Source organism: Anomalospiza imberbis, chromosome 1 (genome assembly GCF_031753505.1).
Source record: "Anomalospiza imberbis isolate Cuckoo-Finch-1a 21T00152 chromosome 1, ASM3175350v1, whole genome shotgun sequence".
NCBI lineage: Eukaryota > Metazoa > Chordata > Aves > Passeriformes > Viduidae > Anomalospiza > Anomalospiza imberbis.
This window is the reverse complement of record NC_089681.1, coordinates 2,188,449-2,214,173: the sequence shown is the minus strand read 5'-3', so window position 1 is coordinate 2,214,173 and position 25,725 is coordinate 2,188,449. Positions and strand designations below refer to the sequence as shown.

The window sequence follows — 25,725 nt, the reverse complement described above, 5'->3', positions numbered from 1 at the left end:
CTTTCAGGGATGGGGTAGCCACAGCTCCTCTGGGCAACCTGTGCCAAGGCCTCCTCACTCTCACAGGGGAGAATTTCTTCCTAATATCCAATTTAAACCTAGCCTTTGTCAGTTTGAAGTCATTTGCCTTTGTCCCATCCCTCCAGACCCTTGTCCCAAGTCCCTCTTCAGATCTCTTGGAGCCCCTTTAGGCACTGGAAGGGGCTCTGAGGTCTACCTGGAGCCTTCTCTTCTCCAGGCTGAACAACCTCTTTTCTCTCAGCCTGTCTCCACTGAAGAGGTGTTCCAGTCCTCTTATATGGCATAGCCCCTGGCCAGACACTTTAGTAATTAGCCCTGTAACTTTCCTAATGCAATTCCCCAACACAGGAATCAGTGCTGTGACAATGGATGACAGGACTGGAGAAGGACAACAATGGCTAAACGTCTGCACCATCACATCCTTTTGTCTCCTGTGCTAAGCTCAAAATTCTCCTAACATATCCCATAAACAAGGAAAAATCAGTCAGATCCTGTATGACATCCTCCAGAGTTTAACCCATAAATTCCTCATATTTCTGCACATTAATGATGTTTTCCAAAGAGGAACTGGATATAATTGTCTGATGTCAGGAGAAAGTGCTCCAATTAATTCCATAAAAGTCACTACTATTTCTGAAAGCCTGAAAGGAGCAATATCACTCTCAAAAAGTAGAACTGCGAAGTCTTAGAGCTGTTCTGTGGCTTAGGAGATTTGGACAAGGCTGTTTGTTCCAACAAAACCAAGTTCAAATCCCGTGAGAGTTGTTTTGATGATTGTGTGTTTCATTTTGAGTGTGTGTGTGTTTTTACACTATCTGAGGCTGGTTCAGACCAGGAAAACAAAGGCTGAGGAAGGGGATGACCAGCCTCTGAATGAAACAGGAGAATGAACATCAGGGAGAGAGACAAGCTACCTAAAGCAACTTCAAAAGTTGTCACATGGAAAAATTTTTGCAAACTAGCCACAAAGACACGGAGACTAAAAATTAGAAGGCTGTCAACATAAGAGTTGTGAAGCTCTGGAACAGCCAGAGTGGGAAGTGATGTGGGAAGGAACAAACTGATAGGCACCAAGATAGAAACTGATGCATTTATATTCTTAAATAATGAATAAATAATGCTGGTTGCATGCACTAAGTATCAGCCAGCTCTCCTCTCCCTGTTAGCACACAAACTCTGGGGACTCAAGGACAGTTCCATGTTTTAAATTGCTGTATTTTTCAGTTTTTTCTCCTCCAGAGAATCAATAAATAAATACTCACATAAATTATAAATCTGAGCTGGAGAAAACAAAACAAAACAAAAAAATGAAAGCACCTAGAAAAATCAGAGAATGAACCATCCTCCAACCCCAGAAGAATTAGGAGCTGGACTGCAAAGAAAGCCACCAAGCACAGGGACTGCATGTCCCTGAAGCCCTGACTGTGAATGTTTCATCTGTCCTTACAACTAGGAACTGAGGACATTTAACAAAATACACAGTGTTCACAGATCAGACCCAGTGACATGTGACTGACATGTGAGAAATATTTGGTTCTGTTGGGAAAACACTGAGAAATTGAGATTCTTTCTTCCTGCTTTTTACTTCAGAAGAAAGGCTTTAAAAACCAATCCAGGCAAGCTCCACAAAAAGGAATTTTCTTAGAAGAAGACTGACCCACTTAGGTTTATTTTTAATAGATCTGGAAGACCTGAGATATTTCAGAAACTAGAAAAATAAAAGTAAATAGCACAGCTTCCTTTTACACTGTAAATGGTGTAATGAAAGAAATACTGGAAAACTTTCAGAAAAAAAAAGGCAAAAGAAAAGAAAAGCTAGGCAGTGGGTGGGAAAAAATAGCAAATATTATTTTAAAACTGAAGGAAAAGCTTTAAGGAGTCAAAGAGATAAATTGACTTCTTAGGATGGCTTTATCTTTTATACAAAAAAATGAGAACAGGGTAAGACATAGGCCTGGGACTGTGACAGAATATTGTGCTACACTGAGTATTAGGGCATCTGAAGCTGAATTCAGGCCCCACTTTCTTATCTGTGTTTACTTGTAAATCTCAGCTTGGTGAGAAATGATATGTACTGGTTTGGTCCAAATAACAACAACTTGATCCTGCAGCAGGACCTTCACCCTGGCTGTATCCAAAATTTACATGTCCTTTATAAAGACATTGATGCCAACAATTTGATACCATTGTTACACTTCAGAAAACAAACAAAGCAAGAGTAGTGAGTTTTCCAAAATACAGAAAATTGACAATAATTACAGAGACCCAAATTGGTTTTTTTTCTTTTCTTCTGATAATGGGAATGCAAATCACCCACTTGCTGGCTCTTAGAAGCATAAAATGACAGACTCATTAAAATTGGAATAGACCTTTAAGATGATCAAATCCAACCATTGACCCACCACCATCACTGTGTTCACCACTAAGCCATGTCCTCCAGTGCCATATCCACGTGGTTTTTGAACACTTCCAGGGAAGGTGATTCCACCACTTCAATGGGCAGCCTGTTTCAGTGATTTACAGTCCCTGCCATAAAGAAATTTCTAGTAATATCTAACCCAAACTTCTCCAATGCAGCTTGAAGCCATTTACTCATGTCCTGTCATTTGTAACTTGGGAGAAGAGCCTGACCCTCGCCTGGCTATGACCTAATTTAATGTATTTGTAGGGGGCAATAGGGTCTCCCCTCAGCCTCCTTTTCTCCAGTGGAGGCCACTAAACTTTCTTCTTAAGATTTTATTCCTCTGTCTGCAAGCACAGAGCAAAGTCCATGTCTCAAGGAAAACCTGGCAGTGTTTGTTTCTGCAGTGTTTCTGCAGCAGTAGAGTCATTGATGGTCAAAAAGAGTGGAGAAATGGGAAGAAATGAGCCATAAAGTTCCTGCCCAGTGAGGGGGAAGTGGCAGATAACTGAATTACCTGAAAGGAGGTTGTGATGAGGTGGGGTTAGGGCTCTTCTTTCAGGCAGCTTGTTATAGGACAAAGGGAAACAGCCTCAAGTTGCACCAAGGGAGGTTCAGGTCAAATATATAGGAAAATTTTCTTTGTTGAAAGAGTGGGGAAGGATTGGAACAGGAGTCACCATCCCTGGAAGTGTTCTAAAAAGGAGTAGACATGGAACTTTGGGGTATGGTTTAGTGGGTGTGGTGGTCTTTGGTCAGAGGTTGGGCTTGATAATCTTGGAGATCTTTTCCAACCTCAATGATTCTGTGATTCTAAGACAGCTTCCAGATCCCATCACTGGCTCCTTACTGATTCCTCCTGTGACAGATACAATATTTGTGGCAAAACTGGTATCCACATGCAAAGAAATCTTCCTTCAAATTTCCCCTCTCTCCCTCCTTTAGAGGGGATAATAAACAAGCTTCAGTCTTTACCTTTTACACCTGTGTTTCATTGCTAAAATTGCTGCTGGTTATGTAGAGGTTCCTTTTGTTTCAGAGTAATTATATGTTGTACACAACAGCAGAAAGGAAAAAAAAAAAAAAAAAGCAAGATGAAGCTGCAAGAGAAACTCTGCCACATTTATTGTCATTTCATGGGATCCTAACTAAAAAAAGAGACTTCACAAAGCTATTAATTTGCTCAATTATGGCTGATAGATGTTAGCTCTTTCATTCCCGGGAATCCATCTCTTTCCTCAAAGCTTGTCAACGAGTCCCTAAGTGACACTACAACCTTCACCAGCGACAGATCTCGGCTTCATTATGGAAGATTTTTATATTGTTCAGTGATTTGTGTGTCAGTAGGTTGTGCACACTCACAAATCTGCATGCAGAGACAAGAGAAAGAGAGACAATGTGACAGTTTGGTTTCTTTAGCATTTTCTGCCATGTAATAATGGAGCAGGTTGCTCAATCTTCATAAAAAAGAGAGGTTTGGTAACACAGCCTATCCTCAGCAACTCAGCCCAATCAGATCCAAAGTGCTCATTAGCTGATGTACCCCATGACAAATTGCCTACCTACTATGATATGCAGAACCACTCATACCAATTGCACCCACAAAATGGTCTCGAGTTAAATAAGATTGTTACAGCTATAAGTGAGGGAAGGAGAAATTAACAGGCAGGAGCTGGGGAGAGATGAGCTGTTTTCAACTTATGTTTGAACTGAGTCAGAACAAATGGGACACAAGGATAAAGTCAGAGCTGCAGGGAAGACACTGACAGCAGAAGTAGCCTAGGAAATGCCTGCTGATAATGAAAGAGAGGGCAGTTGTGGCAGAGGCCGGTCTGCCTCTATGGTGGGTTTTAAAACACAGAAGGGTCATTTTAAACTGGAAGGTGTCATGAATGAGGGAGTTAAGAGGAAAAATCTAAGGCAGAGGAGAGTGTGGACTTTGTCTTTTAAATATGTAGAAAATGGCAATAGCATCTGTGCTTACCCTTGATGAACTGCAATAGCAAAAGATGCTGGTAGTGGTAATGAAGACCAGAGGAGAACTAATTAAATTCAATTTATTATTATTACTCTCTATTTCTCTGTGTTCCATGCTGATTATTACATATCTGTTTCATAACTAGGCTCCTCCTGCTGTGCTGCTTCCTAAGATGCACTGACAAGCATTTGGAGTTTCCAGGATGCACCAGGTAAAGCCACTTTGTTTGGAGTAAACATTGAGATTGGAAATTAACTGCTGATTCCTGCAAACAGAAATCTGACAGTTAGTTCACAGGGAACTTCCCAAATCCTAAATGAGTGTTGAAATTAGAAGGAAACAAAGTTTAAAGTCTCTAATTGGGACACACTCTGGATAAAGGTGAGTTTGTATTTTTGTTTGTATTGCAATCAAAAAAAAATTGTATTGTATTGTTTGTATTGCAAAGGAGGTATTTTTGGAGGGTATTTGATGGGTGATCTCACACTGGGAGAGGTTGAAGCCTGTCCTACAGAGATCCCAATAGATCATATCAGTTCTTAGAGGAGGAATCAGTGAGGTCCTGGAGCATTACATAGCACACAGGAAGGGCCAGGAGGAGAAACTGCCTACCCCTGTTGAAAATTTCCTAATGCAGAGAGTAATAGTGAAGTTGGAAGAAAAATAGGATGAACCATAAATTCACATGGAAAGAAAATGGCTAAAGTACACCTGAATAGTTCACTGTCACACTTAGCTTTGGTTTATTTTTCCTTTTTTTTTTTTTTTTTTTTTTTTAATTCTATTGAGCAAAATTCTTATATGAAGGAGAAAAACTCCACAGGAATCAATAAATCTGCTCCACTTTATCCAACCTACGATTCAGTCTGACTTTCAGCTACGACCTACAATTATCTTTCTACTTCACTACTCTTTATTACTTGATTCATTCCCTGTAGACACCAACACAGAAGTTCTCAAGGAAGGAGGTGAGTGTGATTTATGCAGCAAATCGATGTATGGTTCACAGAAGGGGTGGGATTAATTTAATTTCACTTTAAGGATGTGGTGATAGGGGTGTCCCACCTGAGTCTCTTGTCTCCCATTGAAGACACTGGAGGTGTAGAAAATGTAGTTAATGAAGTTCAGTGTGAGTCATCTGGCCAAATGTGGGTGCCTATTTTGGGATGGGAAATCACACCCTAAGCTCCATTGACTCTGCTGACTCACCCTCCATTGACTGTAAGCAGAATCCAGGGCAACTTGCCCAGATACTGACACCCACGCTGCAGATAATCACAGCTGATGAGACAACTCCCACCAAACGTGCTCCAGGTGAAGAGCATGACCTGCAGGGTGCCAGGTGAAGGGGCTACGTGGGACAGAAGGACAAAAGTGGTCCTTCTGTACGGGACAGGGTTTGGGATAGGAAGAAGTTTTGTTGGCTTGAGAATGAAAAGGGATGGATGGGAAAGATGTAGCTGTTAAATACTTTTGCAATATGCTGATCGAGAGGCTGATTTTCAGAACTGCTGAGCAGCCATGATGCCTGCTGAAGACAATGGGAGCTCAGCACTTCCGAAAATCAGGCTCTTGATACTTACATTGAACGTAATCTTTAATATTTAAAGGAATAAAAGGGTCTGGGGAATGGGTATACAGGAAAGTGAATGAGCTTCCTCCTCAGACGCTTTGCAAAGCCCTTTCCATCATTAATAATAATGATATCTGCTTGCAGACATTATGTTCTAAGGAACACTACAGCTGGAGCATTTCGTGGAAAGGAAGATTACAGAAGGTTGGGCAAACTGGCTGCTGTGTTCCAAAGGCTGATCCAAAGATTAAAAGAAAACACCTACTGGAGTGACAGTCAGAAGAGAGGTTTTATCTGGTTGGAAAGAGGCTCCCAGTGGTCCCTCTCTGTCAAGGCACTGGGGATCACTGTCCCCTCAGGGTGAAGCTGTGTCACCTGGCTGAGATGATGTAAAAACACATCTCTCAAGAAGTGTGTGTCTTGCTCCTTAACTCCCGTCCCTCCTCACCCACCCAAAGTGCCAGTGTGTACTAGCTCCAGTCCTGGACTGAGAACTGCAACTCCTTTCTGCTTTTGAGGAATTTCCCTGCTAAGGTGAATAAGCTGAACTGGTTCTCCACAGCACTGGGCAGACAGCAGAGCCAGCACAAAGCAAAGTGAAGCACGAGATTTTGGGGAAAGGGAAATGTGTCCTCACTCTTTTCCAGATGGTAACGTGGTCCCATGAAGATACACCCTGCTATGCTTACCTGGAAGAAGGTTGGAGTGAGGATTAATAAGAGTGCAGAAAGAGCTGAGGTACCCCAGGGATGTTTTGCTTGTCTTGGCAAGGATGGTAACCTGTGAGTAGATGCTGACAGAGTTATTCTTACCCCAGGAGACTGGATGGAGGTTGTGTCACAGAAAGAGTGGGTTTGAAGTATTTCATGATGGAAGAGATGTTTGAATCAGTTGGGTCTTGAAGATTTTGCAGGAAACCAGCTAAAGCAAATTGACTCATTAGTGATTATCTTCAAGAGTTTGTGGAGGATTCAGAAGTACCAGAGGACTGAAGAGGGACAAATATAGAACCTGCCTGCAAAAAGCAGAGTTGATGACTGAGAAATTACAGACTGCTAGGCCTAACTTCAATTTGTGGGCAGATGCTAGAAGAAATTATTAAGCAATCATCTGCACATACTGAGAAGATAATCACCTTCTTAAAGACAAATAAATAAAATGCAAATGTACAATAGGAAATAATTCCAAAAAACCTAATTTAATTCCTCACTTAGAAAAAGCCAGATGAGAGAAAGATGGTAAAATAAGATGCTACATGAGGCTAGAAAAAGTTTTTAACAGTAAGGTTAGGAAAAACCAGTTGTAGTAAGGAAGGGATGATTGGCAAATCACTTTTGAAGAGTAATTGTCAGAAGCTTCTTAGCATCAGAATAGAAGGGGATCTTAAATGAGATATCTTGGTGATGTTTTTTAGACCTGCTTCTATTTCAAATACAACCACTGACTGGTTTTAGTAAAAAAGAAATATAACTAAATGCTTGTGAATATCAGCAGGGTAGGGTATATGTAGAAACATTTTGGTGAACAGAGGTGGAATCTTAAATGGTTTTGGAAAAAAAACCTGAGAGATGTGAATTTAGGAGGAAAAAAAAAGAATTTGCAGACATACAATATGCTGTGCCAAGGATTAAGAAGTTAAATCATAGAACCATAAAATGACTTGGATTAATGACCATTCAATTCCAGTCCTTCCAATCCCTTGCATGGGCAGGGACACCTTCCACCAGACCAGGTTACTCCAAAACCCATCCAACGTGGCACTAAATACTTTCAGGGATGGGGTATCCACATCTTCACAGCTTTTCTGGGCAAAAAGCACAAATTTAAAAATGTTTGGCAGGATATCAGACACAATTCTGGTGCTGAAAGGGGATCTTGAACTCCCTATAAAGCAATGGTGTGATGTTGTACAAGAAGAGAAGAACTCCTTTGGGAATGTTTTGATGGGACCATTATCAGTCAGACAGAGCAGACTGTTCAAGGGATCTCAGTGTCAGCAGGGTCCAGAGCTGCAGCTGATTATGGACACTGCACTTCACAACCTGGTAATAGTCCTGGTGGAGCAACAAGAATTACAAAAGGGTCTGAACACTTGTTTTATCGGGAGAAACTTGGTAAATAACCCTCTTCTGTTTCAGCTACTGCAAATACTTCTCCACCTCTCAGATAGTTCTCTGATTGCCAGAGGCAAAGCAATGCTCAGATTCCACACTTGATGTTTTGACCATCCTGACTTCTTCCTTAAAGACCTTCCTCAGAACACCCAGGCAAAATTCCCACTTGTTGCTTTCTAAGGAGGTCTGCATTCACTACTTCTCCACACTCATCTGCTAGTGCCTCACTGAATTTTGGATCCCCTCTGCTCTGTTCCGTATAGAATGAGAGTCCCTTCTGCCCAGCTGACACCCTAATCCCCTCAGGGGGATTCCTCTTCTGTGTTTCTTATTGGCCTGACTGAAAAGCAAATCACACTTCTTAACATCAGGAATGAAAATAAACCATCTTAATTAGACCTACATTTATCAAGTAAATCCTTCTCAGACATTCTCATCTAAAAGAAAAGGAATAATTACTGTCTTCTGCAGGGCCAGGAGTTGGGCTTTGATGATCCTAGTGGGCCTCTTCTAGTTCAGGATATTTCTATGATTCTGTGATACTCTGGTAGAAGATCTGATACTTCAAAGGTCCAAGCCCTAATTTGGGTACCTGAATTAAATGCCTAAAGAAAAAGGCTGTAACTCCACCTCAAAATGTCCTGCCTTAAGTCATCCATGTGGAATTCATCCTTCAATGGAAACTTCAGAAAAGTTCTTTTCTTTTTTTGCAAGGATGCTTGCAAGAAATCCAGAATGCCATCACACATATCAGCATTTTCCCAACTCTTTTAGAAAAAAAACCAAAAAAAAAAAATAAAATGTTCCTACCCTAACATCCATGTTTTTTCATTTAAATAATAGGACCTCTTCCAGATAGGGAGTTTTAAAGAACTGACACATCACAAGCACTATAGAAATGTTTAATAAGTAATATATTTCAAAAATTCCCATTTCTCCCTTATCTTCAGCATTCTTGTCCACATAATGTACAAACTGTCTTCTATTTCCATTCTTCCTCCCTCTAAAAGCATATTTTTTCCTTACAAGCCCAGAATATATGTAATTTGACACATATTTCCAACATTTCCAGAATAACCACTCCAAGTGACTGTAAACCCAACCCTTTAAGATAATTCCTTGCTAATCAACCATGAGCTTCCCTATTTCAGAAAAGACTCTCCAAAAGTATCACACACTAATAGTTAAGGAAATGCATTTTCAACCCAAAATTTTGACTAAGTGCAGTGAAAAGACATTAACTGCAGGTTACACCTCTTCCTATGTGAACTTTTCATCCTCAGCAGGAAATGCAGCCTTGTGGACAGGGAGAAGTCAGATTTCCAGCCCAACTCTGCAGCTGATTTACTGTCCAGTCTCTGGGTTAATTCAGTTATAAACTCTGCTTATTTCCTGCTGTGTAAATCAGAAGGGATATGAACTTAGAATCTCATCAGAAGTGGAAAGTTCTCCATGGTAAAGGAATTAGTATTTCCACACTGGCACTACTCATGCAGTTTTCTGTTTAAACTATTATTGTCTGGATCCGAGTTAGATGGCAGTCAAAAGAGTCACAAGAATTAATGATAATTCTTCATAGAGTTGTAAATCAGAAAATTCAGCCCTGGAATGTAAAAGATCTGATTCTGAAATAAAATGGTTGCAATACAAAACTCAGAAAAGTTATCAAAAGAAAACAAGCAGTGGCATCTAAGCACGTAACCTAGATTTTCCTAAAATTTATTCTTGAATGTAGGAGCATAAATTGTAACTAAATTGCATTTTATACCAAATTGTCATTTGGCATCTTTGCTCTGGAGGACTTATTTCCCATGCCAGTCTGTTCTGTAGGGTTTGATCAATAAAAATCCCCAGATATTTTGCAACCGGGGGAAAAAATAAGAATGTGTTATAAATCAGAGGATAGGAAATGAAGAAAATTCATCAGGTGAACTACAGGGCACCTGACAAAAACTGTGACTGGTAATAGGGAGAATAAAGAAGAATTTTCCAGATATGAGCAAAAAGGACAAACCAAAACCATCTTAAGCTAGACTCTATTACTGTAGGTGAAATGCAAGAGTATCAATAATAAAGCTGAGGGAAAAAAAAAAAAACGGTGAATGAATTCAGTGACATTTAGGTCCAGTTTTTGTGAAGAAGCAAGATGATGTAGGCAGATCAAAATAAGGGATGGCTCAGGTAATTACAGGCCTGTCAATCTAGCATTGATCTCAGTCAAAATAGTGGAGCAATTGATATAGGACTCTATTAATAAAGAATTAAAGAAAATTAATATAAATCAGTATCAATCATCACTAGCTTCTGCAGAAGATACCTCATTAAATGAATGTTATGTCCCTGTTGGTGAAGATATAGGACAAGTTGGTGTGATGAAGCTAATTATGTAAAATTAATGTCTGGACTGGTGCAATGAATCCCCAGGACACAAATGATACCAAACAAATGATGGCCAAGCACTCTGGTCTGTCTGTCCCAGTAACCAGGAAAACATCCCACAAGAAAGTGTTGGCATGGCTTTCCTTCAGACAAACAGATTATTTCTATCAGCAACATGACAAATCTATCACATTAGACAGATTATTGCAGGATCCTTGTTATAGAAGTAGCAAAGGATGTCCATAAGATCAAAGCAGTCAATGGGGACAAATGGACATCCAGACATGGATTTTAAAAGGATTTTAGATCCTGGAATGTGGGACTCCCCAGCAGGAATGAGAAGAGCTCATTTTCAGCACTCATTATTGAAGTGCTGAGATCCACATCTGGGATCCACAAGCTATGAAAGATTTTGAAAAATAAAAAAGAGTCCAGCAAAGTTCAGTAAGTGTTAAAAAAGTAAACAGTCCTACCCTCAAAGGAAAGAAAGAAAAAAAAAAAAAAGAAAACAAAGAAAAAATAAAAACCTAAAGCCCACATCAAGAGAATGAGATCAGGAAATTGTATGAACTGTCCTTACCAAAGAGAAATGGCAGTCTCTTGTAGCACCAGGATATGGTTATTTGGGGAATATGACTTTTTTAATGAGGGCTTTGATAGATGATGTAATGGAAAAGTAAAATACCATGGTAAGACTCATTACATGGACAAATTCACTTTGGGAATCCAGTGTGGGTTTTGAGCACTGGAGGGAATTTCCATCAGAGAAGCAGAATGCAGGTTATGGTCAGGCCTCTCATCGTTCAAAATTTTAAACTTTAATGCCCCCCTCTATCTCTCTTGTCTCCAAGGTGAACTAGTTGACATCAGAACTGATCTGGGTGAAATTCACTGGCTAATAGTCACTTTATGTGATCACAGCAGTTCCTTCTGCTTTCATCATTTAGGATACCATGACTGAATCCAGTAACTGATAAAAGCTTCCTGTTACTACATTTGCTTCTTCTGCAATGTACTTACATAGTGTAACATATGTTCACTGGGTGCACAACACAGTATTGTTGGTACTAAAAAGCAAAATTAAAGGAGGAAGCCAAACAGACCTTCCCAGGCTGTATTTGCTTTACACTGATGTGTGTTTTTCATCCCATAAATTTGTTATGGCTTCAGCTCCCAAGCTTGAGTGAACATTCATCTTTCTTCCTTTACATATATACCCAAACAAAGCTGAGCTGTGGGCTGGCAGTAAAGAAATGAGACTCACATTATTGGCTTTGCATTAGGTTTGTTTATAAAAGACAAGGCATATTAATCATAGATATCTACACTGGGAGAAGCATGCAGCAATGCAGGAAATGTATTCATTCCAGAAAAGCAGGATGTCAAGCAGACCAGGAGGTGCTGTGGATTGATGCACTGGCTTCTCTTTCATAAAGAAAACTAAACAAGATTTTGCTCCAGCACCGGCAGAAAACACAAATTAACCCTGCCTGTTTCTGGCTCCCCAAGGGGCATTTTAATACAGGCTTTTTTCCTTGGCGTTGCCAATTTGTTTGCACTGCTGTGACAGTCAGTAGGTGATGTTTAAACAAGGGTTTGATCCAAAACATGGTCATTGTCATGCTCCCACAGAACATGCCTTGTGGATTAGGCAATCTGCTGCTGAAGGGACAGGCTGGTGAGTCCATTTGCTTCAGTTCTGATTGCTTCAAATTTGTAGGCTAATTCTGCCTTTAATTTTGTAATGCCATGCAAAAACCAGTGATACTCCATAGGGGAATATCTGCTGAGTGGCAGGAACCTGCCTTTAAGATGGAAATTTGCCTTAAAAACAGGGGTAGGGGAACCTTATCCTATTCTGCATATAAATGCTCAGGCAAAATTACTGGGAAAAATGGTTTGAAAATGGGAGGTAATTCCAGCAGTGTCTGGACACAATCCTGTGCCACATGCTCTGGAATGGCCCTACTTGAGCAGGGAGGTGGCACCAGGTGATTCACTGTGGTTCCCTTCCAACCTGTCCCTGTCTGTGATTCTGTAATTCAGACTTATGAATTCACTGCTATTAAAAGGCAGCACAATCTGTGCAACCACACATTGAAGGAAAGAAAGGGACCCTGTCCAAAGGAACTTTTAAAAAATATCAGCCACTGGGGACAAGTTCAGTTCCTAAAAGCCTCCACAGAGGTATGTAGGAAATTTGGATATATGGTCCCCAATAAGAGAAATCTGACCATGAATAATTTGTGGTGACTTTCTCCTTGACTGCTTCTCCTCAAATTTCTGCCTGTAAATGTGACCAAAATCTTTGAGAGGCTCTCAGTTAGTTGCGCAAACAACTTTCAAATGGGTGAAAAGACAGGGCATGTAGTCCCAGTTTCAGTGCTAAAATAGGAGCTCTCTTCCTGTGGTAGTGTGGCATGGTGATAGATCATAAACCCTGGATTTCTCTCTAGCATTGCATGACTGAGAAAAACAGGATTGACAAAATCCCAGGAGGGAACTAAGCTCATTTGGGTTTTATGTGTTCAGCGACCCTGGAGTTGTTAAGAAACAGCTGTTAATAGTGAAAATAACACAAGAATGGTCACATGTCTGTCTTGAATAGTGGTGACTTTCAGAAGTCACTCACAGGAATGTTAAGAGGAATGTCAAAGGTATCACAGAGTGATGTCCAGAGGCAGAAGTTCCAGAACAGATCCAGACAACTGGGATGTTTCAAACAGAAGAGACAAAAAAGAATTTCTAGAGTTGGAAATGAACCACCCTACACAAAATAAAGTAGCAGAGGCTTCCACATTTGTCTCTTTGCATAAATATAATTAAGCAGCATGAGAAGCTGACTGCCAGCTAACTGTGGCCCTCAGAAGTCAGTAGATACCAAGAAGAAATGGTCTTGGTGGAGAAGCAACGTGATGCAGAATTCATGAACAATGGGTTTTATTCTCCAGACAAAACTCTTGCTCAGTCTGAATGGGAACAAATGACTGGGAGTCTGTGAAAATCTATCTTTATTTATTTCTTTATTTCAGATCAGCCAGGATCCTGATCTAGTCGTGCCTCCAAAGGTCTCTGGAGGATTCCTCTCATTCTTTACAAAACTACTACACTCACAGGAAATGGAGGTTTTGACTGGTCATATGGTCTTGAATGTCACAGATAGTAAATGGACATGGAATCAAAAAGGGATTGAAAAAGTGAATTAACTTAACCTTCAAGGATAAGATGTGTTGGCCTGTAGAAAACCACAACATGCCCTCTGTTTTCTGATATTAATCTTTCTTGGGAGAACATTCTATGGAAAACCTGACCTGGCAGCCCCTGCAATTCTAGTGGTATGTGAGTTCTTTCCACAGGATCTGTTCTGCAACATAAGCTGAGCAGAACAGACAGTCTACAGGAAAAGAAGGAAAATACTAAAATCCTCCCCACCAACAGATCTCACAAAATCACAGAATGTTTGATGTTACAAGGGACCTTTGGAGGTCATCTGGTTCAACGCCCCCTGTCCAAGCAGGACCACCCAGAGCCACTTACTCAGGCCCATGTATAGGATTTAACACTTCTTGTTAAAAAGTTCATGAGGTTGCTGCCAGCCTATCTTGACCATCTTTGCTTTCTGCTAGTGTAGATTAAAAAAAAAAAAAACAACCTCAAAGCATTCATTGTCCATCAGCCCAGGTCACTGTCTGTGCAGGACGCGTGGCAGTTTGACTTCTCACATACAGCAGTGATAATCAGAGAATCAGAGAATGGCTCTCATCACTTTGGTGGCCTTCTCTGGACTGGCTCCAACAGCTCCATGTCCTTCCTGTGCTGGGCCCCAGAGCTGGAGGCAGCTCTGCAGGTGGGGTCTCACCTGAGCAGGGCAGTGATGCCACCTGAGATACCATAACACGTGACCTCTGTCCATACCAGTGTCCTGTCCCTCTCCAAGGTGAAATGAGAGTAATTCTTGGGGTTGGTCCAGTGCAGGGCCAGGAGCTGGACTCGATGATCCTTGTGGGTCCCTTCCAGCTCAGGATATTCTGTGATTCTACAATGCTTCCCCTCCATCATCCTCTCATTGCAGCCTCTGGCAGTCGGTTTAGTATTTTCTTGACCCAGAGACCCAATTGAACAGACATCTCAGCACACATGGCCTGACAGACACCTCAGCAGGCCCAGCCACAGGACAAGGTGGTGGAACAACCAGAAGAAAGAATCACACCCCTTCTCCTTCACACCCCATGTCGTCAGCAGCAGCTGCAGCCCAATTCAGCTCAATAGTGTACAGGTGTCTCCAGAACAACTGTCGTAAAAAGCTCCTAAAATATGCTCCTTTTTTTATTTCTTGTTTTGTTTTTTTGGGGTTTTTTACCACTCTTAAAATCTTGTACAGCAACAGTTACCCAATGAAAGCAGGAATTAACGGAAACTAAAGGAAATGAGAGATACTGAAGGAAAAACAAACATAATCAGCACCAGCTGCAGCTCAATTAAACAACCTCTCAGAGAAAACTACTCATTCACAATTTACTCACAGAAATCCACTTTCTTACATTTTCTTCAGGATTTCAGAAGCACTCTAAGACTCCTTATGAAATAATTTAAGGCCCTCCAAACTGCAGTGGCAAATGGCACCTGCTTCACTGGCCACCCTCAAGGAAGCTGGTGAGAGGTAAGGCCAAGAAGTGATGTCCCACTTGTGCCTTAGGGAACAGGTTCAGAGCCTGCACTCACAAGGACAGAAAGAAAGAAACCTGAGTTTCTTCTCTTCAGGGTCCTGAGTTCTGCCTGCAGCCTCCTCTTCGTGATTTGGCTGGTTGGGGTTTCTTTTTGGTGAGAGTGTGCACTCACCATTTTTTTTCACCCACTTCTCCTTACCTCACGTCCTCATTGTCTGAGATGAACCCAATGTTTCCAACTTACACAGGAAATGCATTATGAACCCAGTACAGACACAGCTGGTGTCAAATGTCCCAGGAACCTGATTTAAGATTGAAACACTTTCTCTTCAGACTCTGACACTGAAATGTTGATCCCTCTTCCCAACAGACATGGGCCCCCTCTTCATGTACTTGTCTCACCCCACTAAAAATCAGCTTTTATTCCAGCATGAGCTGGAATGAGCTGTGCAAGCAGCAATAAGGAAAACTTTCAAATTGGAGAAGGGATCAAGTGCAATATTGTGCCTTCTTATTTTAAACTCAGCTCCAACTGTGACTAAACAGTGTCCTGAAAACACTTCTCATATTGCCCCCTCTGTGGGAGAGTAGCTGATCCAGTGTGACCAAAGCAGACTGTTGGAATCTTTCCTTCCAGCATTTAGGATTTTTTTTTTTTTTGCAATGTACCATGGTTTGCAAAAGCATGAATTCAGAAAAAGCATGGATGCAAACAAAGTTCCTCTAAATATTTCTCAAATGTCAGCAGTATATACTTCATCTTAGGATTTAAAAAAATAAATAAATCTTATCTTGAGTTCTAAAGGATGGATAGGTAATATAGAGAGGTAAAGGGATAAATTGTCTTGTCTAAAATCTTGCTGTTACTGAAATACCTGTCAAAGCTCACAATACAATTTGTGTGTTTGGTAAAGGTGGATGTCACTAAAACACTGACAAGCTCTTAAAATGCAGCCTGGGAAGACCAAGACCCACTGGCACTTCCAAGGTGGTACTTATCTATCAAGCCTTCATTTCTAGTGTCTGGACACTGGATACTGCTATAATTTCTTTCAGCATATGATACTGTGATTTTCTTAGGCAAGCAAAACTGCACTGACATTGCTTTCCTGCTGCTGCTCACTGATGAAATTCTATTCTTCTATTTTTTATCAGAGAGAAGCCAACTCTTCTATCCACTCACAACAGTAAAGGAATAAGGGATTTATAAAACATGAAAACAAGACATTCACTGCATAGTCAGTGTAGTTACCACTATTTGGAACCTTGGTTATAAAAACACATTTGTGCTGTTTTGAATGTTTGAAAACCACTGAAGTCTGAACTCGGCTCTTCCTTCAGACCTTTCAAACCAGAATTGCCCCATGCTGAATCACACAGCTCTTCCAGGACTGGGTGCAATTCTCTCACTTACAGGGCAGGATGTGGGAAGAAATATTGTGAGTAGTCTCCCTATTTATTAATTCAAGTTCAGTAGGGAATGGTGTTGAGTAGCACAGTCCCACATTGATTTCACAGATGGGCCAGTCAAGAGTGTTGGGTTAAGCTTCTTTTTTTAGAGATGGAGTAACTGAGAGGCATTTTAAAAACTTTTATTCTATTTTCAGACTCACGTGAAGGGTGAGATAATACAGATGTTATATTACAACCAGAAGCTAACTATTTCTTAATTACAATACATTATAAGTGTTTCTTAGCCTATCAGGTTTTGCTACACCATACTGTAAATGTCTTAAAGCTAATAATCTAAAATTACCCTTAGTACGTTTTACTACAATGTACCTTTTATAGTTCTATTTCTCTAAAGTATCAAGTCTTATTTGTAAAACTATCTTCTGAAACTTGTTTCTAGTTCTATTTTTCTCTTAATAATATCTATCTTATTCTATAGCATTTCTAAGCCAACATTTCTTATCTCAACATTTACATACAGATACATTCTATGTGAGCCTTCTGTCAGGCTTTGAAAATTCTCTACTAATTCATTTCCCATAAAGAGGATCTGTCCAGAGAGGTTCTGGACTCCCCATCCCTGAAAGTGTCCAAGGCCAGCTTGGATGGAGTTTGGAGCAATCTGGGATAGTGGAAGATGTCCCTGCCCATGACAGGGGGTTGGAATGAGATGATCTTAAAGGGTCCCTTTCAACACAAACCATTTTATGATTACAATTCTATGATTCTATGACCTTCCTCAAGGTGACATATTAAAATATGCCACCATGCTCTGTTTTCCCTTTACCAATACAGCTTCTACCTCTCCTACTCAATCTTCTTCTGTGCACACCACATTTAATATCATCCTGAAGTATCTGTGACTGATTCAGCCTCTGGTGAGCTGCTCTGCAGCTCAAGCGTGCATGGATGTCCTGCATCATGACTTAACAGAGAAACACAAGGAAAAGGTTTCAATAAAACAAAGGCCCCTGAGGAATGTGCTGTAAATATCCCTGTCCTCAGTCCAGCCCAGAGCCTTGAACTGATGGCACCCCATGAATTTCCCACCAACAGCTTGAGGCTGTTCTGGGAGAGCTGTTTTGTCTTCCTCTCCAACTCTTTGCAGTAGTGCAGCTCTGAGGCTGAGGGAGAGTCTATCCATCACCAGTGAGTATCTAATTAATTCTTTATTAATTAAAGAGTAATTTAATTTTTTTACCAAAAGAGAGTATTTAATTCCTTACCAAAACCTCTCCCTGGTGTAACACCAGGTCTAATGATCAGGCTCTTCTCTTGGGATACACAGAAATGGGAAGAAATTACAAGACCCTGGAAGACTTGAACCCCTGTAAGTGTTCTGAGCGTGGGCCTCTTCAGCATCCTTGTGTTAAGAAAACTGTTTTTGCCAAACTGGTCTATTCATTGCAGTAAAATAGGAAGAAAACATAAATATTTCAATTTACTCCAGAGCAAATTTGAGATAACAAAATTAAATATTGGAAAATTTCCAAGGTAGAAACAGAACCAAAGCAAACAAAAATAAAATGTCTCCTGGCTCTAAATCAGAGTTCTCTGTCCTACACATACATCTACATAACTTTATCTTCTTTTTCATGGCTAAATGAATTTTCCTTTGCTCAAAGTCTGAGATTGAGAACTGTGTTCCTACCAATTTGGATATGCTCCTCCCATCCCCATTTTAAAAGCCCAAAAAGGTTTCTCAGGACATTCTGGGTAGAAAGTTTCATCGGATGGTTTGGAGACATTTCTCTGACTCGAACATCTCTTTGTCCTCTATTTACATATTTACAGCTGCAGTCCTTGGGAAAGCTGTTGTGTTGTGTGGCTTGCTGAGCAACACAAAAGTGCTGTGGACACCTTTTGGAATGCTGTAAATGACAGATAAATATTAATAATAATGTGACTTAACAGCTGTTTTTCTATCTTTTACTACCCTGCTTTCCATGCAGTAAATTGCAACGCTATAAAAATGATTGGAGTGAAGAGAAATTTTAAGAGGCATTATCGATTAATATTTCGGCATGAAGAGCTGAGTAATTCTTGGCAAAGAATCTTCCTGAATTTATTCACTCTAAATTACATTCAGTGCCAGGAAAAGGTGACCAACTGACATCACTGGAGGCAAAACTTCTGAGAAGCAGATCTTCACTAGGAAAATCATCTGTGCCTAATGGGACTTAGCAAACCTAAGCAAAAGGGAAGGTGTGGAAGTTTCCAGTTCTAATCTGTCTAGAAGGCCATAATAAATCCAAGACACTCTGTAATCACTAACCCAAACTCACAGCTGACTGTTGTGATAAGATTTTTTTTTGGGGGGGGGATTGAGTGAAGAATTTGTGCTCAATTCTTCACTCAATAGATATTCTTTATATTTTCCTTATATATTCTATATAAGGAATATATATTCCTTATATATATATATATATATATTCCTTATATATGAAGGAATATATCCCTTCCTTTTAATAGGAAAGTGATTAATGAAAGTAAGCACAGAACCAGTGCAGTGGGCAGGGGCAGTACAGGCTCCTGCAAACAGAAGGATAATGTCCAAGGATAAAATCACAGAATCACAGAATGGTTTGGGTTGAAGGAACCTTAAAGATCACCTATTCCCAACACTCCTGCTAAGATCCAGTTCACTTCCCATTACACTAGGTTGCAAAAACCAAGATACAACCTGGCCTTGAAAGATTCCAGGCATAGGGCAGCCACAGCTTCTCTGGGCAGCTTGTTCCAGGCCCTCACCACCCTCCCAGGGAAGAATTTCTTCCTAATATCTTATCTACCACTCCTGGAAGTGTTTAAAAAACGTGCGACTCTGGCACATGAGGACATGGTTTAGTGGTGAACATGATGATGATGTTGGGTTGACAGTTGCAGCTGATGATTTCAGAAGTCTTTTCCAACCTAAACAATTCTGTGGTTCTATGAAAAGAAGTGTGAGACACATCCAGCAACCTTGAGCTGTCTCTATGCTGTGGGATGGGAAACTGCATCATCCTGTGGCACAGAGACACTTTGCCAATTATGGGATGTGTGGAATGGAGCTTTAGCCCTTTCCTTATTAAACTGGCACTTACAATTTACAAAAAAATACTGCTTGGCACAATGGTACACAATTCTATTTTAAGTCAAATTGCCACTGCCAAACAGAGCACCTGTGGTTTCTAAACAGGGATTAAATATGGGAAAAACAGTGATCTTCAGATGAGCTTCTGAAGAGGCATGTAAGTGGCAAAAGTCAGTCTGTGAAGAGATGCTAAGCCACTCAGCTCTTCCAAAAGCTGCAAGGAGGTGCATAACCTGAGTTAATAAACCCTTCCAAATATTTGTGGTGTTCCCACAGTAGTTCAGGTGCTGTGTTTGTTCCTGTATTTCCATATAATGCTGTATCATACCATGGGTGCATTTTCCTCATGACACATAGAAAAGCTGGGAAGACCAGTGGATCATGAGATTTATAAAAGCTCCATAAACACAGTCAAGTTCTGAAAATGCTCCAAAACCACTTTTGCAATTATTATCCCCAAAGGTCTGAGATGAAAAAAGGCAGAGACCAGCATGCATCCCACTTCATCCAAGGAACAGTTCAGCTTAGCAGCCCCTGTGCAAACATTTTCAAACATTACACTTGGAAAAGAAAAACACAGTTTGGGAACATGAATGAATGAGAATGAAAATTACATGGCTGCCTTGCAAAATAAGTGGAAAACAATGGAGTGAAAAACAAGTCAAGTAAGAGAGAGCAAGCACAGCACTAATGATAAGGCAAACTTTTCCAGATGTGAAAATCAATTTTATTCCAAAACTTCCCAGCCTTTTCATTTACAAACCAATAAAATTCTATTTGTCCCCTGTTCATTTGCTACATAAAATGCCACTAAGCTACTTGCTCTCGGCAACCACACAAAACTTAATAGGTTAGGACTGCAGCCTTAAAATATATTAGGGTTTTTTTAATGAAACCAATTTATATCAGTTTGTGCCAGTGAAAGGGCTGAAGCAACTTAATTTAGTTTCATTTTCCACACATTTGTGGCCAAAGCTAGGATTCACTTCTTTCTAATTCAGCCCTGCTTCCACATACCTGCCTAAGCCATTTCTAACTGATTTAGCTGGTGACCTCTATTAAATAGCCAGGTGTTGGGCTCTATTAAATCGAAAATCTCTTGGTACCTACATATAACCACGACAGCCACCTCCTCATTTGTATGGTTTTGATTTGTGTGTGTGCTCAGTCAGAGGGCACAGTACTTTTTGCAAGTGAGGGGGAAAGTTATAGCCATAAAATTGAAGATTATTGTAGCTAAAACCTGTCTGTGTCTGTCCATGCTGCATGCAACATCATCATAATCTGAGATTTAAAAATTATAAAAGCCCCAGACAAACGGATTTTCAGGGCTTGATTCTCTAATAACTAAATAACTCTTTTCCTTTTAATTATTGGGGTTTTTTTTTAAATCTTTCCTTGTCCGGACACTGTTTCTTTACTTTATAATATCATTGAATCCCAGAATGGTCTGGTAGGAAGGGACCTCAGAGATCACCTAGTTCCAATCCTGCTGTCATTGGGGGGGTTGCAGCTAATTTAGATCAGTGTGAGTGTGATGTCAGTCAAAAAAGCTTTGTAGGAGGAGAATAGTTCATTTATTAGAGAGAGGAAATAATTGAGGGAAGATGCAGAAAACTTTGAGGCACATGAGCTATTCTTCAGGCCACTCCAAGGTCTGTACTCCTAAGAGAATTTCTGTTTTGTTTTTTTTTTTTTTTTCCAGGTATCTGGGTCAGTCTAATAAAAAACATAATCTTCACTACAGATCCTGTTGGGTTTTTATCTCAGAGCACCACAAATACAGACAGTCCATTTGTTCCATGCTCTCCATTTGTAGTAATGGTGGATCCTTTTGAAGTTTACTTCAAAATTGAGTAATTCAGAGAGCAACAACACCACCAAAGTTGTTTTTCTCAAGCTTTCTGTTGTGTAGGGTATTTTATATCTAGCAGGGAATGAACCTGCCCTATACCCATTCCCCTGGTGAAGTTATTAATAGTATCTCTCCTCTACCTGGGTAGAGGTTTTTCCAAAATTTTTTAAGAATGTAAAACTGAAGATTTCTGCTTTGGCCAGCTTGATAGAAATCAGGTGAATGATTGTAAATTTATGCAGAGCAGAGAGGACACACAGATGCAAAGACCCACAAATGGAACATGCTTGGAAATAACATGTCTACAGACAAAGTGGAAAGGAGAGGAAGGGAGGTTTAAAAAAAAATAAGAACCATCCTGGTTTCTAAAAATTAAAATCCAACACCAAACTTGTTGGAAAACAAATTCGGACAGAGGTGTTTCCATCTGACCTAACCCCTTTGAAACCCTGCCTTGGCCATGGGGATTAAGGGCTCTCCATCCAGTGAATTCTGTGGACCTGTGGAAGGAGTTTCATTTCACATACAGTGGAAAACAGGAAAACAAGAAAACAAACTCCTGTGGTCATTTCTCAAAGGAGTGATGAAAGGCTGAACTTCTTCTCACCTCTCTGAGGATGTTTACTTTGCCATTATTCCCTAGAGAATTACCGTGGGACAACACAGCTGTTATACAGGAATAACATCCTGCCTGAGGTAGCCCACAAATGAAAAGGTTTGGAAAAAGCTCTTTTTTTTCCAACACCTGAGAGCATGAAATATGAGAATGTACAATGTGTTGTTGTTTTGGGATTTCATTTTTTGATGGTCCAAAGTTAATATTTTCTAGTCTGGGACTATGAGATCAAACTCGATGTTAGAATCGAGGAATCTTTCATACCTTGCTTATTTACACTCAGACAAAAGAGGGGTGATGATTTTTATTGTGTGGGGTTGTTCAGCCTGGAGAAGAGAAGTCTCTGGGGAGACCTCTCTGTGACCCTCCAGTACTTGAAGGAGTTTTATGAAAAACAGGGAGAGCAGCTTTTTAAACAGGCAGATGCTGATATCATGGGGAACAGCTTTAAACTAAAAGAGGAGAGATTTAGATAAGATACTAGAAAGAAATTATTTACTCAGAGGGTGGTGAGAAACTGTGAATGTGGCCCAGAGAAGCTGTGGTTTCCCCATCCCTGGAAGTGTTCAAGACCAGGCTGGAAGGAACTTGGAGCCCCCTGGTCCATGGCAGGGAGATTTGGAATGAGAAGGTCTTTAAACCCAAGTCCTTCTATGGTTCCATGACTCTATGATTATTCTCATTTCCCTTTTATAAAATGGGGATTCTTTAGTGGACTAATTGATTACTGCTAAATAGATTGAATTGGTCACATCAAAGTGTTAAGAGATTCATTCCACACCTGATGGACTAAAGTGCCTGTTCAGTGTGTTTGAAAAAGCAATGCATCACATATTTGGCTCTGCTTAGACTGATTTTCAATGCAGAAAGTTATTTTCAGTAGTTTTCTCTCACTCTCTTATTGCTGTTGCGATGGGAAAAGTGACTGTGAATATTAATCATTTTACTTTCTGTATTTCTCTCTTCTTCTAGTGTGAATTCCATCACTGTGTATGCCAGAAGTTTATTTCGGAGAGCCAATGTTTTAAACTTCACCAGGGATTTGATTATCAAGATGTCCGTCCTTTCTCCTTTGCTCATTCTCATAATTCACAGAGACTATGGAAAAGTATTAAATGACTGTGTTGTTGTTGATGCACAAGGCAGAACACCACGACATCCACCCTGCTGAAGCTCCATCAGTCTGCCAAAAAACGAGTGAGATGAAAACTAATGCGTTTCAGTAAAATCCATCAGAGTCACCGTCACGAAGGACAGGACTGGCAAGAGGTGGAAGTTGATGTAGTGCCACAGGCTGGGGCTTTGCCAAGTTTTGCAGCTGAAAACACAGTCCAAGGGGAGGAAGCTCCAGATATTGGATTAAATATTGCTTTATCTTATAGACTCTAGTGACACTTCATTAAGTATGAAGGGGCAGGGGCAAGGATGTCAAATCTGATGTGCTTCTTCATTTGCTTAAATCTATTTGAAAAGTTGAAAATCCTAGACTTAATTTTCCTTGAAAATTAAAGCTGTCTTTTAAAGCTCTTCTGGTGTCTCTAGCTGCACTGGTAAAATACAGACCTTCAGGAGCTCTGGTTTGGTTTCCCTTCGTGCTCATTTGATCTTGCTTGTTACCCTTTCTCTTCACAGTACAGCAAATCCCTTCAATTAAAGCTTCATTAAATCAACATTGCCATAATCACCATATGTTACTTATATATTTTTAAAGCATAACTGTTACCAATTGATGAAAATACAAGTGGGCATTTTATATGTCTGTATTCTATAGTGTACATACATTATGGTATACATAAATTTTCTCTTCCCTCAGCACGGACCAGAAGAAATTGCTGTAATCATTTCCACATTCATTTTCTATGACTTCCTGACAGGAGGCTGTATCCAGGTGGGGGTTGGTCTCTTTTTCTGTGCAGCAACAGGACAAGAGGAGACTGCCTCAAGTTGCACCAGTGGAAGTTTAGATTGGATATTAGGAAAAAAAAAATATCACAGAAAAGATGGCCCAGGATTAGAAAAGTGTTCCCAAGGCAGTGGTGGAGTCACCATCCCCGGAGGGATTTAAAAGACATTTAGATGTGGCACCTGGGACATTGTTCAGTGGTGGCCTTGGCAGTGCTGGGCTAACAGCTGGACTCAGTGATCTTCAGGGCCTTTTCCAACCTAAACAATTCCATGATTCCATGATCATTAGCTTTTAAAAGCACTGTGCCCCTGTGATAATGGCATCAATCATCCATGGCCTTGACTACTTGATGTTTTCCAGGTCTTTCAATCTCTCTCCTGTTTTTCTGCCATCAATATTATGGGATCCAGAGGGAAAGAGAGGCAGTGGAACTCTCAGTGGGGTAAGCCTGTGGGATGGAGAGTGCTTTGGGCAGAAAGGAGGTGCTCCAGCAGTAGCAACAACCTCATCACAACTCCACAGTCTGTCCCTATTGGCTGAAGCAAGCTGGATACTGTGGCACCAGTCCAACAGCCCTTGTGATGGCCACAGAAAATAATTCTCCCAGCAGTGAAGTCCAGATGAAGAGGAGATGGTGGAAATGACCAGGGTTTTCCTGGCATGCCTCTCCAAACAGCCTGTGGTTATGTGCAGATGGGCCAGATGATCACATCATGCATTTCACATGATGCAAGAGACAATAATGGAAAACAGTAGTTGTCAAAACACTGTGTTTATACCTGCATTTATTTTTCATTGTCTTGGAGCCTGACTGAGTTTGAGTCAATAATATGATTCTGATGCTTTATGGAGCAGGGAAAAATTTCAGATTCAAACCTCTCCAAAGAGTGATGTTCACATGGATCCATGACCCTGGCTGAGACCTTGTGTGACGATGTATCACTTCTAAAGGTCAAAAGGAATAAAAGCTGGGCTGGGTACTCAATTATGAAACAAAAGTGTAATTATCTCAATGTTTCTTCCCTCTCCCCCAAAAAATTCACTGACAATCTGTATTCAGAAACAGTTAATACCAAAGAAATTCACTTTTTTTTGTTTACTAGTGAAGGTCATATAATACAATCCTGACTGCATCCTGCTGGTCTTCCAAAGATTCACTAAATGACACATATGAATTATTCTACTGCTGAGAACAGTAGATAAAGACTGGGGGCTTTTTTTATAACCTGATAACCTGCTCTAGCAACTGCTGAAAACTGGTACTACGTGCTGTATCTTGATTTGTTGCTGGTAAATGGAAAGATGTATTTTATTCAAAGAGGAAATTTCCAAAGATTTCTGGTGTAGCCAGAGAATATGCATGTGAGGAGACAGGCAGAGAAAAAGAAATAAGAGACAGACAAAAAAAAATCCAGGGGAAAATAGCAGGTATATAAAACCTGAGAAAACTGGTCCTTGATTTATTAGCTGTAATTGCATTTAGGCACACATTATTAGTACTTACTATTTGTGTTCCAAAGGAAAGACTAATAGATAAATTAACACTTTGTGTATCTTCCAAAAATGTATTAAACAGATGAACAAGGTACTTACTAAGAAAACAAAGCTAATTAAAATTGCTCTTTTGTAAAATTGTTCTTTGTAAAGATTAACTTTACAATGCTAAATGCTGAGTTTGATGTTATTG

At 40.2% G+C, this 25,725-nt stretch overlaps 1 protein-coding gene and 1 long non-coding RNA gene across 12 annotated transcripts in view; one reads left to right on the top strand and one right to left on the bottom strand.

Moving 5' to 3' along the window:
• Positions 1 to 25,725, bottom strand: part of TSNARE1 (t-SNARE domain containing 1) — a 451,241-nt gene that overhangs the window by 114,134 nt on the left and 311,382 nt on the right. The gene's annotated exons all lie outside the window — the stretch shown is intronic.
• Positions 17,326 to 23,709, top strand: LOC137464878 (uncharacterized). Its single transcript, XR_010994475.1, has 2 exons — positions 17,326 to 17,734; positions 23,105 to 23,709. It is a non-coding gene; the product is annotated as an uncharacterized lncRNA (long non-coding RNA).